The sequence below is a fragment of the Fukomys damarensis genome, unplaced genomic scaffold (assembly GCF_012274545.1).
Source record: "Fukomys damarensis isolate Sample0158 unplaced genomic scaffold, DMR_v1.0_HiC HiC_scaffold_27, whole genome shotgun sequence".
In the NCBI taxonomy this organism is placed as follows: domain Eukaryota; kingdom Metazoa; phylum Chordata; class Mammalia; order Rodentia; family Bathyergidae; genus Fukomys; species Fukomys damarensis.
In genome coordinates this window covers 47863863-47880658 of record NW_022900939.1, presented here as the reverse complement: position 1 = coordinate 47880658, position 16796 = coordinate 47863863, and the positions used below count along the sequence as shown (strand labels likewise).

At 41.5% G+C, this 16796-nt stretch overlaps 1 protein-coding gene and 1 pseudogene across 9 annotated transcripts in view; one reads left to right on the top strand and one right to left on the bottom strand.

The window, feature by feature from the left end:
• Dst (dystonin) overlaps positions 1-16796 on the bottom strand; it is a 316182-nt gene that overhangs the window by 282082 nt on the left and 17304 nt on the right. The gene's annotated exons all lie outside the window — the stretch shown is intronic.
• On the top strand, positions 14352-14679 carry LOC104857822 (annotated as a pseudogene).

Genomic DNA, 16796 nt, shown 5'->3' with positions numbered 1-16796 from the left:
GGTCTCAGGGCGAGAATAACTGCTTGGCGGAGATGGCTGAACCAGGCTCTGGCTGGGCACAGTCAGGCCCTTATTTCTGTACACTAGTTCATTTAACCCTCATCATAACCAGAGCAGGCCGATCCCTATGTGACAGATGAGGCTCACAGAACTGACAGAGCCAGTGATTTGACCCAGATCGGAAGTACATGGTCCATATTCTGCTATTAATTAAAGGAACAAACATATCAAGATTGCTGAGAGAAATTAAAGGAGATCTAAATAAATACTATGCTCACGGATCAGACTCAATACTGTACACATGTGAATTTGCTAATGATATTTACATTTAATCAAAATAACTTCAAACATTTTGGTAAAAATTGGTAAGCTGACTTTTAAAATATGGAAACAAAAAAGGAATGGGGGTTGAGGATGTAACTCAGCGGTACTGCGCCTGCCTAGCAAGTGCAAGGCCTTGAGATCAAACCCTAGTACTGGTCGGGACAAAAAAAGGAATAGAATACCCAAAACAATGTTGTAGAAAAACAACAATTAAAAGTACAATCAAGATAGTAGAGTAATGGCACAAAATTAGAACCATGATCAATGGGACAGAACAGCCCTATATGGTCAGTCGATTCTTAACAAACATAAGGTAGTTAAACCAGGGAAAAGTATTTTCAACAAACGGCACTGGAACAATTGTAGATTCATATGCAGCCAATATATGTGCCTAGCATCATATACAAAAATTAATGCAAAATGGCCCACAGTCCTAAGTAGACAGAACTATAAACATCTAGAAAAAACATGGTGGTGAGTATCTTTATAATCTTGAATTAGGCAAAGGCTTCCTAAATAATATATAAAAAACATGAAACACAAAAGAAAAAACTGATTAACCGGACCTCTGCAATATTTAAAAAAACTCTTCTTCATAGAGATTGTCATTCCCATTTCCACAAATATGATGGTTTCTCATTTAGCTTTTCTGACAAGAAAATTTCACTAGCCTTCTGTGCAGCACAAAGGTCCAATCTACTTGGTTGCTGCATTCTTTTCACTGAGTGTTAATAAACTGGCACCCTCGTTAACACACTTGTCACATCAGAGTCTTTCAGGAAAAGTTCAGTTCTTAAATGGGGTATGTTAACAAAACTCAGTTTCTCCACCCACAAGGCTTCCAAAGAGATGCTGGATTACTATGACTTTATCCAAGTAACGCCCCAGTGACTCCTGGCCCACCCACCAAAACCCTGGCAATGTCTCAGTAACTATTACTGTTTCCTGTAAAAACTGGTACTGTACTGTTTCCAAAAATTACCTAAGATTTCCCATACTAATTTTTTGTCAAAGATAAAAACATTTGCTTCAATCTTTTGGAATAATGTTTGCTACAAAATACTCTAGGATAAAGTGTGAGAACAGAACTCTGACCCATTCAGAGATACATCAATAATTCTGAATAAAAATAAAACGTTTTCTCTTCTTATAAAGAAAAAAATAAGAGAATAAAAAAGTGGTCCACCACTTATCTAATATCTTGTGACCATCTGTTATAAAATAATGAAATTATACACAATTAAGTCTGTTTTAATAAATGAACTATGGATGTGCCTACTTTAATCAGCACAAAAGACTATTCTATTTACTAAATGCTACTGAAATTAAATCTGACCGCTCATAACTTGTATAAGTATTCCACAATCGGTTTGTCCTTAGTGAGCTTCAATTTAGAGGTTAAAGTAAATGAACCCCTGATATTTTTATAATTAGCAGATGGCACACAATCTAATAATAGAAGCCGGACGTTTTCTACCACCTGCCGGTAGTCCGTGTCTATTAGGGGGTGATGAGGATTTCAGTAATTTCTGCATAATGGTTAGTTGGCAGACCCATTGCACGGGCTTAGTATGATGGCAGATGCTGGCTGTCAGATGTGGATCCCGCAGCACTGCACAGCCCCCCAGCCACCCACCGCCTCCCTGGCTGACTGTGATGGCCAATCACTCAGCACGTGACGGCAGAGGGAGCAGCTGGGGACAAGACTGCAAGAGGACCAGGACACAACTGGCTCTGCCCACCCTCTCCTGAAAGACACTCATCTTTCTGTCCCTGCGATCCAATTCCAACCCCACCCCAAATTCCTCCTCCACCCCCCAAGAGACACATTCGTCACAAATATTTCAGGAATGAGGCTGGTATCAGGAACAGATCTCACTGCACTCCCTGAGCAAAAAAACGGCTTCTCGATGCTTGGACCATCTTTCACTCTTCGATGCCAAGCTACGACCTTGCGCTGAACAGGGAGGGATAAGCAAAGCTTATGTAGTCATCTTGGTCTACAACCTGGTCGTTTGTATGGTGACATAAGTGAAATTTTTAAATGATTATTGCCATCTTATAGTATCCATCACACATTTAAACATTGTGAACCCAAGACATAGTCACCTCCCATGTCCCTCATAGCACTGCCTCAAAGAAAATGCAAACTATTAAAATAGTTAATAAACTGGTTGTTGTTTGACATCAGCATTTATCTTACTCTCCTACCTTCCACATGCGCAGCTGATAAAATCACACCGAGGACTCTGTCCTCAGATACTTAAGAAAGCTGTTATGTCTACTACATTGAACTGAGGCAGGATTGATAGATTTTAGATTTTCAGTTATAAGAGTACAGTTTTAAAAATTCTTTCTTCCTCATTTTCACATAAGGAATGCTATAAACAATTTAAATTTTGATTTGCAAATATCTATTGATTTTAAGTATAGCACTTTTACTTATTACTATTACTTTACTTTCCTGCATTTATGTCACCCAGGAGAACTTACTGTGTTAGGCTATAGAAATTAAAGTATGAAAATCTATACCTTCAATAAATAGCTAAACAGAACATTTCATATGAACGCCGGTATTACATTTATGTACATACACCCTCCCATGGCCAGACGCCATGGTATTTTATGAGTAATACGGGGTTGCTCTGTTCTGAACTGAAACCCAGGGCTTTACATATGCTTGGCCAAGTGTTCTGTCTGTGAGCCACGTCCCCACACATGGAGATGTTAATGTCAGTCATTCATAACACATTTAACTATAAACACCGAGTCCAAGTCTAAGGCTTTCTTGTTCAACTACGGGTAAAAATGTATGTGCTCTATGTTAAATATTTCCCTATCTATCGATTAAGAACCTAATGATTTTAGCCCCTTTGAAACATGTAATAGTAGCATACAATGTTAAGAGCAGTGAGGGACAAAAGAGGTAACAATGCAAACTGCAACCTCCTGAAGCCAACCTCCTCCCACCACCACGAAAGGGTCAAGGGTGAGTCCAGCAAGTCACGGCAAGGAAAGGAAACAGCAGCACCAGACTAACCCTAGGTACCTGACTGCCTATGTTTACTCCTGCTGTCGCACACTGCCCCCGTTAAAGAGAACAGAAGGCAGCCCTCTTCAAGGGGAATGCCCGGATTTACAAGGGACCCTGACCCCTCAAAGCCCTGCCTCTCCCTGCAGCTGCCAGAGTTGTCACCAGGGGAAAGAAAGCACGTTCCCAACCCCAACCTGAGCAGAGGGAGAAAGAAGACGGGGAGGGGGAGGGAGGAAGGAGGAAAGGAGGAGGAGGAGGAGAAAGAAGAAGGAAGAAAGAACAGGAGGAGGGGCCCCTGACCAGTGGGAAGGAGGAAGCCCAGGGTACCTCAGCTGCCACCAGAGAGGAATTCAGAAGAAAGCAGGCTCTTCTTGCCAGGCTACCAGAAGAACAGGCATGCATCCAGGTACGTGGAGTTTCTGAGTGGAACTGAGCCACAGAAACAAGAGGATTATACAGTATCATCAATATGATGTCTTAGGTTCCCAAAGGAAATGAGGTATTCTGAGGTCCACAAAGTTAACTAAAAAGAACAAAACTCTGACATACATCCATTTATATTATCCATCATATAAAATAGAGAAGACAAAAACAGAACTAAACAGAGGAAAAACAGCAATTTAAAAACTGTTTATGGTACCAGAGATTGAACTCAGGTCCTTGCGTTTGCAAGGCAGGCAGCGGCATCACTGCACTAAATCCCCAGCCCTTTAGAAACACTTTCAAAGAGGGGAGACAAGGCCGAGGATTTAGCTCAGCATTACTGCTGCCTGACTCACAAATGCAAGGACCAGAATTTGATCTCCAGTGCCAATAATAAATAAATACATAAATACATACATAAATGAAGAGACTAGGAAAAAACTAAATTAAAAAAAAACCTTACTGTGAGCTACCCCTGTAAAATACTAAATAAATAAATAAATAAATGGGGAGACAAGGAGAAAACTAAATGACTTGACTTGTATTTTAAAGTACGAAATCATGTGTGCAAAAGGAGCAAAGAAAAGCTATTTCACTGAGCTAAATTTTATTTTTATTACACAAGGTATTTTGAATGAACTATGATGTTATGTCTCACTAAATAAAAAGCAGAAGCACTCTTTGATCAAGGTCCACCCACAAATGGAAGGCCTGAGAGAATGACAGAATGCTTCTATTCCGGGTGCCACTTGTGACAGAATAGCACCTGCCACAACAGCCCTCACAGCGGGGTCTGCCCCCACTCAAGTCCACAGCAGAATGCAGCGGACGCCTCTGCAAGACCTCTGTCACCCTGCTCTCCATCCACACTGCAGTTCCCACAAGCAGCATCTGTCCCTGAGACATTACAGCCCTGCTTTCACAGGGTGACCTAACTGCACCACACAGTACAGCCCCAAAAGCAAATCCCAAGACTGGAAAACGAGTTCCTTATTCTTCAGACTGTTGTCAAAATATGAGATGATTCCACCGGTAATGACTATATATTGAATCAAGACACCACGATATTCTCAAAATTTAATAGCTCAAAATATTTTAACAGAGAGAAGTAAAATACACGCTGAAAGTTTTTAATCTCTTTATGACCACATACCAAAAATTATCTAAGTCACTCACTAGAGTACACAGCAAGGCAAATGAGAAGTGGACGATGACGGCAGGGATAAAACAGCGCAGGGAGACAAAGCAGCACAACCTGCAGAGACAGACAGCCCAGGAGAAAGCACAGCTCTGCTGATCCTGAGTGGCCTTGGACAGGTCTCTAAACGGGGATGATGGCCTTCCCACCACAGGGGATTCCTATCTGTAATAACTGGTAAGGAGTATGCTTTACAGGAACACTAGCCTAACAGAGAAAGGTACAGAGGGGACCGGGTGTGAGCAGAAAGTGAAGCCACACGCATACACACCCGATGCCGTGCTGTGGGGATACAGGAAGGATGTATCTTTGTTTTAACCACACTGACCCCTCATGCCAAAGGATACAAATGCACATTTGCAGTCTGGAGTGTTTATACCAATTCTATTTTTACACTGTAAAATTAAGCACTGTATTTATCTGGCATGAGTTTGTCACCTCTTTTCAAAAAGGATTACGACAAATTCGGGGAATTTTAAATCACAGTGCAAGTGCTCTACTTTTAGAAGTGCACATGCCCTTTACAGATGATACCCAAAGGGAGATGAAGAAACTTCAGAGCCGGAACCCCTGTACCTCTGCCCCAGGCCCCAAGTTCAGAGCACAGCAAAAGCACAAGCAAGGTCACACTGGTGCAGTGGTCCCGGGTACACTATTCAGCACCGGAAACGCCAGACCTCTCACTCTTCCAACCAATGTCTTGGTCAATGATGATTCAAACAATATTATCAACTATATTACATGAAAAGCATGACAAGACTGTCCTGTAAAGCATATAATCTACTATTAACAAATATTTGCTATCATCTAAATTAACACAGGCATTTAATTATTTCGTATGATTTAGATATTAATAAAATAATTAAAGTTTATGGTTTCATGTTCTACTCCAAAAAACAGGACTAAATTCTTTCACTTTTTTTCTCCCCTCCTAGGCTTATTTCATTTTTTGTACATTTTACCTGTTACAAATTTTTTTGTTGTTGTTTGTTTGTTTGTTTGTTTGAGACAGGGTCTCACTATGTAGTTGAGACTGACCTGGAACTCACTCTAGCCCAGGCTGGGAACTCACAGTGATCCTCCTGCCTCAGCCTCCCGCGTGCTGGGATTACAGGCATGTGCCACCACGCCCAGCATTGCAAATGTTATAAACTTCATGTTGTTGTTACCCTGCTCTAAACTGTTATCTTTTTTATTAGTTCCTGTTTGCAGTACATAATGTTTACATTCCTTGTGTGGAGTTGGTACACGTAAGTAACACATTTTCATTCTTTTTCATTCCCTTTCCCTCCCGTCCTCCCCACCTCCCTCCATCTTGCTCCCCTTTCTATTTGAAAAAAAATCCATTTCCCTTCTTCCTATTATCTTTTATTTTGCTTTTTATTTTTACTATGGATTTTTCATATAAGAGAAATCATGCAGTATGTAATCCCATGTGTCTGAATTACTTCACTTAACATGATCTCAGGTACGTCCATTTTCCTCCAAATGCCTCAAGTTTATCCTTCTTATGGTAAAGCAGTATTCCACCACTCCTCTTTCTTCCTCTACTTTCCATGAGGATTTAGAGTCCTAAAAATAAAATGTCTACAGAGGGCATCCTGAGTTTTAATGAAAAGGTCAACTCTGGGGTAGAAAAATGAACACTCATAAAGAAATACTCGTTAACAGCATAGTCCCTTTCTCCCTAAGACTGCTTCCTAGCACGGTTCCACTTTTCTATCCCCACCTAATTAACTGGTTAAAAAATTTAAGAAGCTCGGAAAACTGCTAATTCTTCTGTTTCCTATAAACCAAACTACTGTGACAGACTCCAGGAGAACTATGGGCTACGTTTCTGGGGCCCGAGGATACGCCCCACTGCACACAGCTGCATCCACCTCCTACAGCCCCTGCCAGGACAGAGCAGGCACAGCACCTGAGGGCCAGGGAGCTCGGCCCAGACGCGCTCAGCCCAGGTGCCAGCACAGTCTGCGCGCTCCACACAAGGCAGCAGCACCGAAAGACTGGTTCACTCCTGACAGGCACGCTGGCAGTTCACCGACAGGCCCTCTCTATGAAGTAAAGTACTGAAGGGTCACCTATCCATGTGCCAAGCCAAGGTGCCAGGAGTTGAGGGAACTCTCAAGAAGCCTCCAACTGACAGTCTGCTTAATCGGTTTCCTTTCATTCAAATTTCAGATGCTGTGAGTATAGACAGTCTAAGCAGAAGGAAAAGCTACTTTAAGAGGAATTATTAAGTTTTATTTTGCTTGCTTCTTACATTCTTTCCAGAGTCATATGTAAAGTACAGGGTGTTAGCAATAACATTCATGTTTAATTTCAACCTGCTGTCCTTCCAAAGTCTGTGCAGCCCCTGCTCAGTTCTAACTTCACACTGTTCTAAAAACCTAGGACAAGTGCAGCCCTGGGACACCCTGGCCAGACAGCTCAGCGAGCAGCACCCACATGCAATCTATGAGAAAATAAGTGGTGTTGCTTTAAGCTGCTGTTTAAAAAAAAAAAAAAAAAGGTACAAGGAACTAAATAGATATTTTTTTTCTAAATGAAGCGGGAAAAGAGACAACTAAAAATACTTACAAAAAACTTCAACTAGTACTATCACATTTCCCTTGCAGCTTCTTCATACTTTCTAAATATAACTTCTCTTCAGGTAACCTTTCTGATCTAATAATCTTCAACAGGAATTGAAGCCAAGCATGATGATGCAGACCTGTAATCCCAGCAATCGGGAGGCTGAGGCAAAAAGCCACAAGTCCAAAGCCGGCGTGGGCAACAGTGAGTTCCAAACCAGTCCAAACTACATAGCAAGACCCTGTTTCGGAAAGGAAAGAAAGAAAGGAAGGAGATTAAACAGTTCCAAAGGCAACTTCACAATTTAGATCAGCTGAGAAAGTAACAGATTTCCCAAGAGACTCTAAAGGCCACTCAATTTTACCTTCCTTTTCAGGTGAAGACAAAAGGTGTTCTTCCTATATGCAAAATGGATATGTGAAAAGCGATTTATGAATTATGATGGGATACAGTAGGAAACATGTTCTTTTTTAACAGTAGTATGAGGGTTTTATTACAAAACCATACAGCAAAATATTGTTTCCTTTTAATATTTTCTCCCATCCAAGAACCAGACGTGACCCAAAAGATCTTGATACGGTCAACTTTATGTGGGATGCTTTTAGAATACGGAAAAAGATCCTGGTCCTAAAAGTTTCAAACACTTTGATATGTAACCATTAACATTAAGCAATGTGTGAAATGCAAATTTCCTAAAGAAACAGCGCCTCCACTCCCCCAACCACTTTTTTCAGCTGCTTCTACTTTAGCGCTTGTATACGCAGCACTGAATCTAACCCTGGGTCATCATTTCATCAATGTTGGTCCTTTCTCCCTTCTCCATCCCTAACTGCTTTTCATAGGTTCAGGAGACATAACGGCAAGCTCTTCATTATCTGTACCGAGAGCGACACTCTTTCAGAGCTATTCAGAAATCTCAAATTTCTAATCTCCAAAATTCAGCTGACAGCACCAAAGACACTGATATGCTTCATTGTTTCTTGAAGTAATTCACGACATCCACACAAAGTCCACGTAAGCTCTGACATGGTGAGAAGCACATCTGTAAGCGAAGAGGCAGAGGCAGCCATCATGGGGGAAGCCAGCACATCTTAGGGCTCAGGGGTACCCTGCTCCTCAAATGGGGCTGTGACCAAAAGCTCAAAGCGTGAAAATACTACAACTCCTTAAATTCTAGGAATTACAGAGATTTCTCATAATACCAGCAGGTCTCTTACATTTAGAAATCCCAGTTTTACTTGGTGAAATTACAGAGAACATGTGGTGATTCTTGATTATAATTAAGAATTAAGTAATTTGATCTGTTTGAACTTAATGAGTTTTAACAGTGTTTCTAACAAACTCAAGGATACTTTGCTTTTTCATTCAATTCTTTGAAGACAACATCAGAAGATAGCTTAGTATAAGAAAAAGGAAAAAAATCTTTAAACACGCTTCACAACTGTGTGTAAAACTTAACAGGTCCTGAGGAATGTCCACAGATCTCTGCTAGGTGTCACATCTGCAAGGGCTGGGTTAATATTTTGATACACAAGTCAACACTGTCCTTGCTGTCACTGTCTACAGGCCATTGTCCATTCTCTCAGGAACTGCCCATTGAAGTCTTCGGTCTGTTTTTCTACTGAAGAATCACTTTTCTTGCCCCTTTATATAAATATTTCCTATGTGAAGGACACTAATGTTTTGTCATAAACAAAATTCAAACAAATTAAAATGTAAGCAATTACTGAAATGTCATGAAATAACTCCAAATCATGAGTAATCGACGTAAAATTTATCCCAGCGACTGCTGCCTCACATTCGAGATTATCTGTAGCCTCTCAACAGGTATGTCGAGTGGTCAACAGCACAGGCTCTAGGGACAGGGACCTGGTCTTCAATCCCAACTCTGTACTTCCAAACTGTGTCCTTGCACAAGTTATTTAATCCTTCTGACTAAATTTTATCAGATGCAAAATGAAAGTACTTTAATCTCTTCCTTTAAGGATAACATAATCCACAAAAAGCACTTAACCAAAAGGGCAGGTGGTACATGCTGAAATAAGTGTCACCTATTTTTTGTGCTGTGCTACAGCCAGCTTGTAACAACTTGAGAACACTGACTGCGGGGTTTTCAGAACAGTGTTAACCACCGGTTAAACTCAGCCATCATTAAATATTAAGTGACATCCACCTACAATTAAAACAATGATAAGAAATACTCAAACCTCATCACTTATTATTACTTTACAATGTTTTATGTTTGCTCGCAGGTTTATTTATATCTGCTGCATCTGTTTGGTAAAAACAATATATACTGATGTGTTACACTGCCATCTCTTGCCAACTGCATCAGCAGCATCAACATAGCAGCTTGAAATTGGCAATGGTTAAAAAAACAACAACAATATGAAAATGAGCAAATGCTATAAACTGAGACATTTTTCTATGGAGCTGGTTGCCAAATGTTTACCCGCATTCACTGCTTATTCAAGTGATTATTTTAACAGATTACCTTTAATTTCTTTTTCATTGGAACACAAAAAGAAAGAGTGGCAAAGCAAAATGTGGTTACCTCTTGTACCTATGTGGTAACGCGCACACAAACCTGATGGCCAAGCTCAGGTTCTTTTCAAAACCACATCCCTAAGGGACCACATACCTCTGTCTATAACTGCACCAGAGAGTGGCTTTGCCTTTGCTGTATTGCCAAAGCCTGACAGTGTCTTTATACTTTAAAAATGACAAGATTAATCTGTCATGGTTCAACATGGAGGCCACCTTAAGGAGATAAAAGCTGACTGCCAAACTGCCATTAGATAGCCCACACATTTCTCAAAATTGTTTTGCCCTTTTGATGTTACTTAGCAACTCAAGTCAGTTATCAAATAGGCCTCCAGCCCCTGTAGCTAAACACAAGTACTAACTTTCAAAATACTGGTCAAGTACCCAACTGCCTTCCAATGCGCACTGCCTGTCTTGTGTTAGGATGTAATGTAGAACCGGCACAAATAATTGTCAGAAGCAATGCTACATAATTTTGGGGGAAAATCATTTCACAATTAAATTACGATCAAACCTCGTTTTCCTGCCTACAGGCCTGCTGTGGCAGATCCAGATAAAACTCCATTTTTGCCTCTGGTCACAGCTAAAACCTGAATGGCCCCATGATGCTGTGATACTCCAGGGCACAATTACATCCACCGAAGACATCCTGGGGAGGGACAAATTCCTAATCAACACAAAATCCTAACTGAACTCAGAGCTTCCTCTGTATAAGTTCCTCATGGTTCTAGGATTATTGCCACGGCCCACTGAGTCATCTGTTGCCCCCGATGTACTGAATGAAGGTGTGGCAAGCTTGAGGTCTTTGCCATTGCTGCCCAGAGCAGCACTGATCAGGCCCAAAGCTCAGCTTCTTCTCTAAGTCTCATTTCCTCTCTTAATTAATTCGCCTTGTGCTGTTGTGGCTCACAGGAGCCCAGGTCTCCCTGCAGGAGTTCTGGTAATGTCCTCTTTCCCCTTCCCCTACAAACAATATGTTCAGAGGGACCAACCCAAATGCTGTAATTCATGTCAAAAATGTCTTGATGTTGGGCCAGGGATTTAGCTCAGCGGTTCAGCTGCCTGCCTCACAAGCATAAGGATCCAAGTTTGATCCCCGGAACCCCCCCAAAAAATGGTGCTTACATAGCTCAGAATAAAGCCTTTAAGAAAATTAACTGGCTAGGCCCTCAAGACTTACTCTACTTGTTCAGGTCCAAGAGAGTAAGAAAGCATAATACATGCATCCAGTGTGAGGAGTATCACAATCTTCCTAACACGACATAATTAAGAGGGGAAAAGCACTGAACTTAACACTAGAACTCCCTCAGTTCCACGTCTGGTGCTAACTAGTTCTATCACTTTAATATCTGTAAGCCTGATTCTTCTCAAACATAAAATGCTAGAGCTCAACTATACAATCTTAGCATTATGATTCTGTTCTATTTTTTCAGAATAAATGTACTGTCACTAAAAAAAGACTCACTCTTCTCTGCCGGAGGCATTGTGATAACATAATTTTATTAAACTGACCTAAACTTAAGTAAAATGTTTTACTTACATTACAGGGAAATACAAAAATCTAACACATGCCTTAATGCTCCAGCCACATAACAAATTCACATTTTTATAGTTAACTAACACCAAAACATACGCATGAACAAGGGCCATGGTTTTTCCCTTTTGTATATTTTGACCAACTCATTTCATAGTTACAACATCTCTATAGTGTAATCATAATAAAAAAGAATGCAAATTTTATGTAAGAACTGTATTTAAAGAGAAAAGACATTCCACCTCCGGGTATGATCTCTAGTGACTAGATTCATTCTTCTTCCTTCAACAACTAAAAATAGAGACAAAGTTTATATAACCACAATTTCCGGACACTGGACAACAGGGAGCACAGGTGACAGTGATCTCCAGGAAAAGGAACACAGACAAAGTAGGATGCAGAGCGGGAGCAGCACCTTCAGGCGAGCAAGAGGAGGTCACAACCGGAATGTGCTGAGCTACACCAGAGCAAACTAGGTCTGCACAGAGCTGTATCCTTACCGAACACAACATACGTGTGTACAGCAAGGAGTCCACCTGAAGGCAGGTGAAGAAGCCCTGCAAGGCAGGCAGACTCAGAAGGGCACTGCCCCTAAAGAACAAAGGTAAAACTAATAGCAAAAACTTCTGAGACCCTCAAATCACTAATATGGAAGACTAGGTGGCATTCCAGTTAACCTGAAGCTGCAATATCTGTGCTGACCCTAGTAATTTATCTCTAGACCTGTTATATTTAAAAGTTCTATAAACAGCTACCTAAAATGGTATGACATTTCCAAATAATACTGTGGCAATGCTTCCCTGAGTTCCAAGAAACTTGTAAGCCAATCTGTCTGGGAACTCTGCCTCCGCCGGCGAAAGGTACACTCCTATTCTGAGCTTTCCTTTAGGATTTTTCTCCACGAGATCCAGCATTACATTCCTTTTATCTAAACTGAGTCTTATTTTTGCTTTATAAGTTCGCTTGTCATTCACTACAGCAACGGTTCACTTTGCTTATCTTCCTACATACAGAAATGATGTACCACAAAGTGAGATATCTGTATACTTCTTAAAAATTACAAAGGCTACTTCAAACTACTTGTGTTTGGCCCTTTTAATAACTGCCTGGAGACAGTAAATTTAGCTACTGTACTTAACTGGAGCTATTACCTCCTAGAATTAGCTTGGCCATACCACTAAATTCAGAAAATTACCTAAAGCCCAAAAGCTTCAGTAGAAATTCATTCATTCAATCTTTCTTTTTAATTAAGCATTTACAGTATGGCAAGTGCTGTGATAAGCAAAGGAGGCATTAACAAGACAAGACAAAGGTATTTTCTATAGTTTCCTAAACATCGCAAGCAATCTATGCCCTACTAATATACTATTCTTAAAATTTTAGTTTTCTTCCTTAATTTGCTTGTCCTTCTCACTAGTGTTATCTTCACATCATCCTTTAGCATTAAGTACTTCCTTATAAATCCTGGAGTTATTATATATTCCATAGAAAACCAAGTATGCTCTAAAAGAAATCACCTAAAATGTCTCTATTCCTGCTTACCACAGAAATAAAACATGAAATAAAGCTGTGCGTGCAGAACACACAGAGCACTTTGTTCACATGCAGGCCGGGCGCCTTGACTGCTCCACAATGCATCTTGCTGGTTTTCCCCCACAGACCAAAATCTCCTAAACAAAGGCAATCCTGTCTTTCCATATCTTTGCATATATCATGGATTCTCAATTTTTTAATTTCTTAAATAAATGAATAAAAATATGAAAAATGAAGGTTGGATAAGAAACAAGATACACAGGAAGTCTGCCTACTTAGCACTCCTGAGAGACCAACCTCACATCTTTCTGACTGGGGTCAGCGGGCTCTCTCCCCACTGAAGTCCACCTGAGAAGACAGCCACCTGTGTGCAAGAGCAGATGAGACCCTGCAAACAACATTGGAGGTCACTGTGGGCCACACAAACCACAGGTCCATGAATGACTCATGAAGACACCAGATGGCCTGTGATGTACACGTCACTTAATACGCACAATGTTGCTTACAAATGATACCTGTCAGAATCACATGGAGAAATCTCTTCCAGATAACCAGCAATACCTCACACACACATATGTTCATCAATGTGCTTTTAACTTCCTACTTTAGTTGTAGTGATGGTATTTATACTTATTCCACAAGCAAAAAACACTGGCTTTAAAAGGTTAACTACAGGGCCGGGGATTTAGCTCAGTGGTGCCACCACCTGCCTTACAAACACAAGGTTCCAAGTTCAATCCCTGGTACCTACCAAAAAAAAAAAAAAAAAGTGAACTACAGAGACTGAAAAATCATCTCACTGTGGAATTAGTTACCCACTTTGGGTTTTACCCTTTCACATCTGTTTATATATACAATTTTTTCTTTTTAATAAAAATACCAAACTTATTAGATCTCTAATTTTCCTTAATAAGAGAGAAATAGTCTAGATCAGTATCTAGAAACCTAACTCATTCCTTATTAGTTTTAATATTTGAATTTCAAAATCTATTCAACTATCTCCACCTGATGGTCATTCGCCTTGTCTCCAGGATTTTGCCATAACCATGTCTCCCTAGTAACTTTTAAATGGGGACTGCCGACAGGAGTGCCAAACACTGGTGGCAGAAGAGGACTGCTTCCCCACATTCTTGCTGGTATCAGTTGTTATAATAAATACTTCTGGACAGGCCACCTCCGGTGCCATCATGGCAGCCAATGCAACCACCAACCCACTCAGCTGCTGCCACTAGAGCTCATGGACAAGTGTACAGAACCAAGAATTCACACTGAGATGAAAAGTGATAAGGAAATTGTTGGCACGCTTCTAGGATTTGATGACTTTGTCATTCAGATGTACTAGGAAATGTCACTGAGTTTGCGATCGCACCAGAAGGAAGAAGGATTACTAAATTAGATCGGATCTTGCTAAATGGAAATAATATAACCATGCTGGCTTCTGCAGAAGGACCTAAAGTATGAATGGATTTCTTCCTTGATTTAGGCTTGGTTCCGTTTCGTCTTATAACGGCAAGAAACACACTTTCCACAATATATCTCTCCCAAAAATACACGTCCCTGTTGCTGTCACAAAGGGAACTGAAGGGGGGCTGGGACAGCCGGAAGAAATGTAGCTGAGGAAAGGGAAGGGGTGGCGGAGGGCGTACAATGTATGTGCGGAGACTCAAAGCAGTGGAGTCAGACGACCACTCACTTACACGCCTGTCTCCCAGCTTCGCAGAAACCCCAAGAGATGAGGCCCCTTCACTCCGCTCTCTCCTTCTCGGTACTCACCCCAGCCACATGCCTAAAACATAGGCACACTTGAAAGGACCAGGAATTTAGCTCAGTGGTGCTGCCGCTTGCCTCACAAGCACAAGGTCCTGAGTTTGATCCGTGGCACCAAAAAGAAAGGAAGGAAGGAAGGAGAGTAAATCCAAGCCTGCCGTCCCTTCCACAGCTGTTCCTCTGCTCTACACACGGAAGAACTGAGGCCGCAGAGCACGGCGCTCACGTCTACCACTCCGCTCTGTCCGTCCCGATCACAGCACAGGGGGTGGCCCGAAGTCCCAGCAGATCCCCAGAAGGCAGACCGTGGAGAGGGCTGACTGGTGCTCTCGCCACAGCCTGGATCTGCCACCTGGTGACAGCCGCTGCGAGCCAAGAGCCGCAGCCAAACGCCACCAGCCTTTCATGGTAGGGAGGTATTATAACTGCGTGCTATCCTTTTAATTTATATTAAGCCCAGTCTATCTCTTAAAGCCCCGTAACACTGATGAGCCTGCAATCTATCATCACTGACCCAACGCTTGTCCCTAAAATATATTAAACATCAGTGTCACTCTGAAATCCCAGCACTCTTCCGCTGCATGTACAGAATAACTCTGACATCACTGCCCCTATTTCTGCTACTGCTTCACTGTTTCACTCATTTCTTCAGTGTTCTTTCCCTAATTCTCTAGTAATTCTTGGCTTTTTCGGTCAAGTGAGTTAGATATACTCAATGAAAGTACCCCCTCTACCTACCAGTAAGTAAAAATAAATAAGTAAAGGAAAAGATCAATGTGAAGACCTGGAAATCAGGAGACCTCAGTCTAGATGTTGTTATTTGCCTAACTGTCCACTTTCCTGGACTTCAGTTTTTCCCAAAAATAAAATGAAAGGGCTGATAACACACCTTCAATGTGTCCGCTTTTCTGAGAACCAATCACAAGCAGTAGGCGGGTGGTAGAACAGGAGGCTCAGGGTGGGAGGCAGAGGTGTGAGGGGCAAGGAGCACGGCGAACAGGAGAACAGCTCTGAAGAGCTTCAGCAATGCCAGACTGAGGTACCTCAAAGAGGAAGACCACGCTCCCTGTCCTGAGGCAGGAGCTCCAACCCGAATCAAAGCACTGGTTGAAAAACTTGGGGAAAGAAACAGTCAATCAAGGAAGTATCTGTTCAAGTTCACTGCTAATGTGAAAAATTAAAAGTTCTATGACAGAAACTGTCCACTGAACCAGAGACAGAAGGAGCCTCTTTCAGGCTTTTCCTCAAGACTACAAATGGTGGTCATTTCCCTAACACAGAAGAAACACTGACCCAGATGTCGAGGAATGGCATGGTGATGCCACAGATGATAATTTTTAAATTTCCAGAAGAAGGTCATTGGCACCAAGCTGACACAGCATTAATGCACATGAGAGTAGAAAAGGTTTAAAAACAAATTCTGCTTCAGTCAGTGTCACAAGGAACAGAAAAGGACTCCCTGACTCAACACCGTTCAGCGTCTTGAAGACGGGCACAGGTCATAAAAAACAAACGCAGCTGGATGTGGTGCCACCCAGCTTGTAATCCCAGTACCCTGGGAGGCTGAGGCAGGACAATCACAAGTTCAAGCCCACTTTAGAGACTGAGACACTGTCTCAAATTAAGAAAAGAAAAAAGAAAAAGAGGATGGTGAGGATGTAGCTCGGTGAAAATGTCCTGAATTCAATCTCTAGTACTGCACCCCCCAAAAAGAAGGAAAATTAAAATAAAGTTATAAACTTTCTCCAATGCCCAGGAGGCATTATAAAGGAATTTTCTCTCTCTTTTTTTTTTTTTTTGGTACCGGGGATTGAACTCGGGTCTTTGCGCTTGCAAGGCAGGCCACTGAACCGCTGCTAAATTCC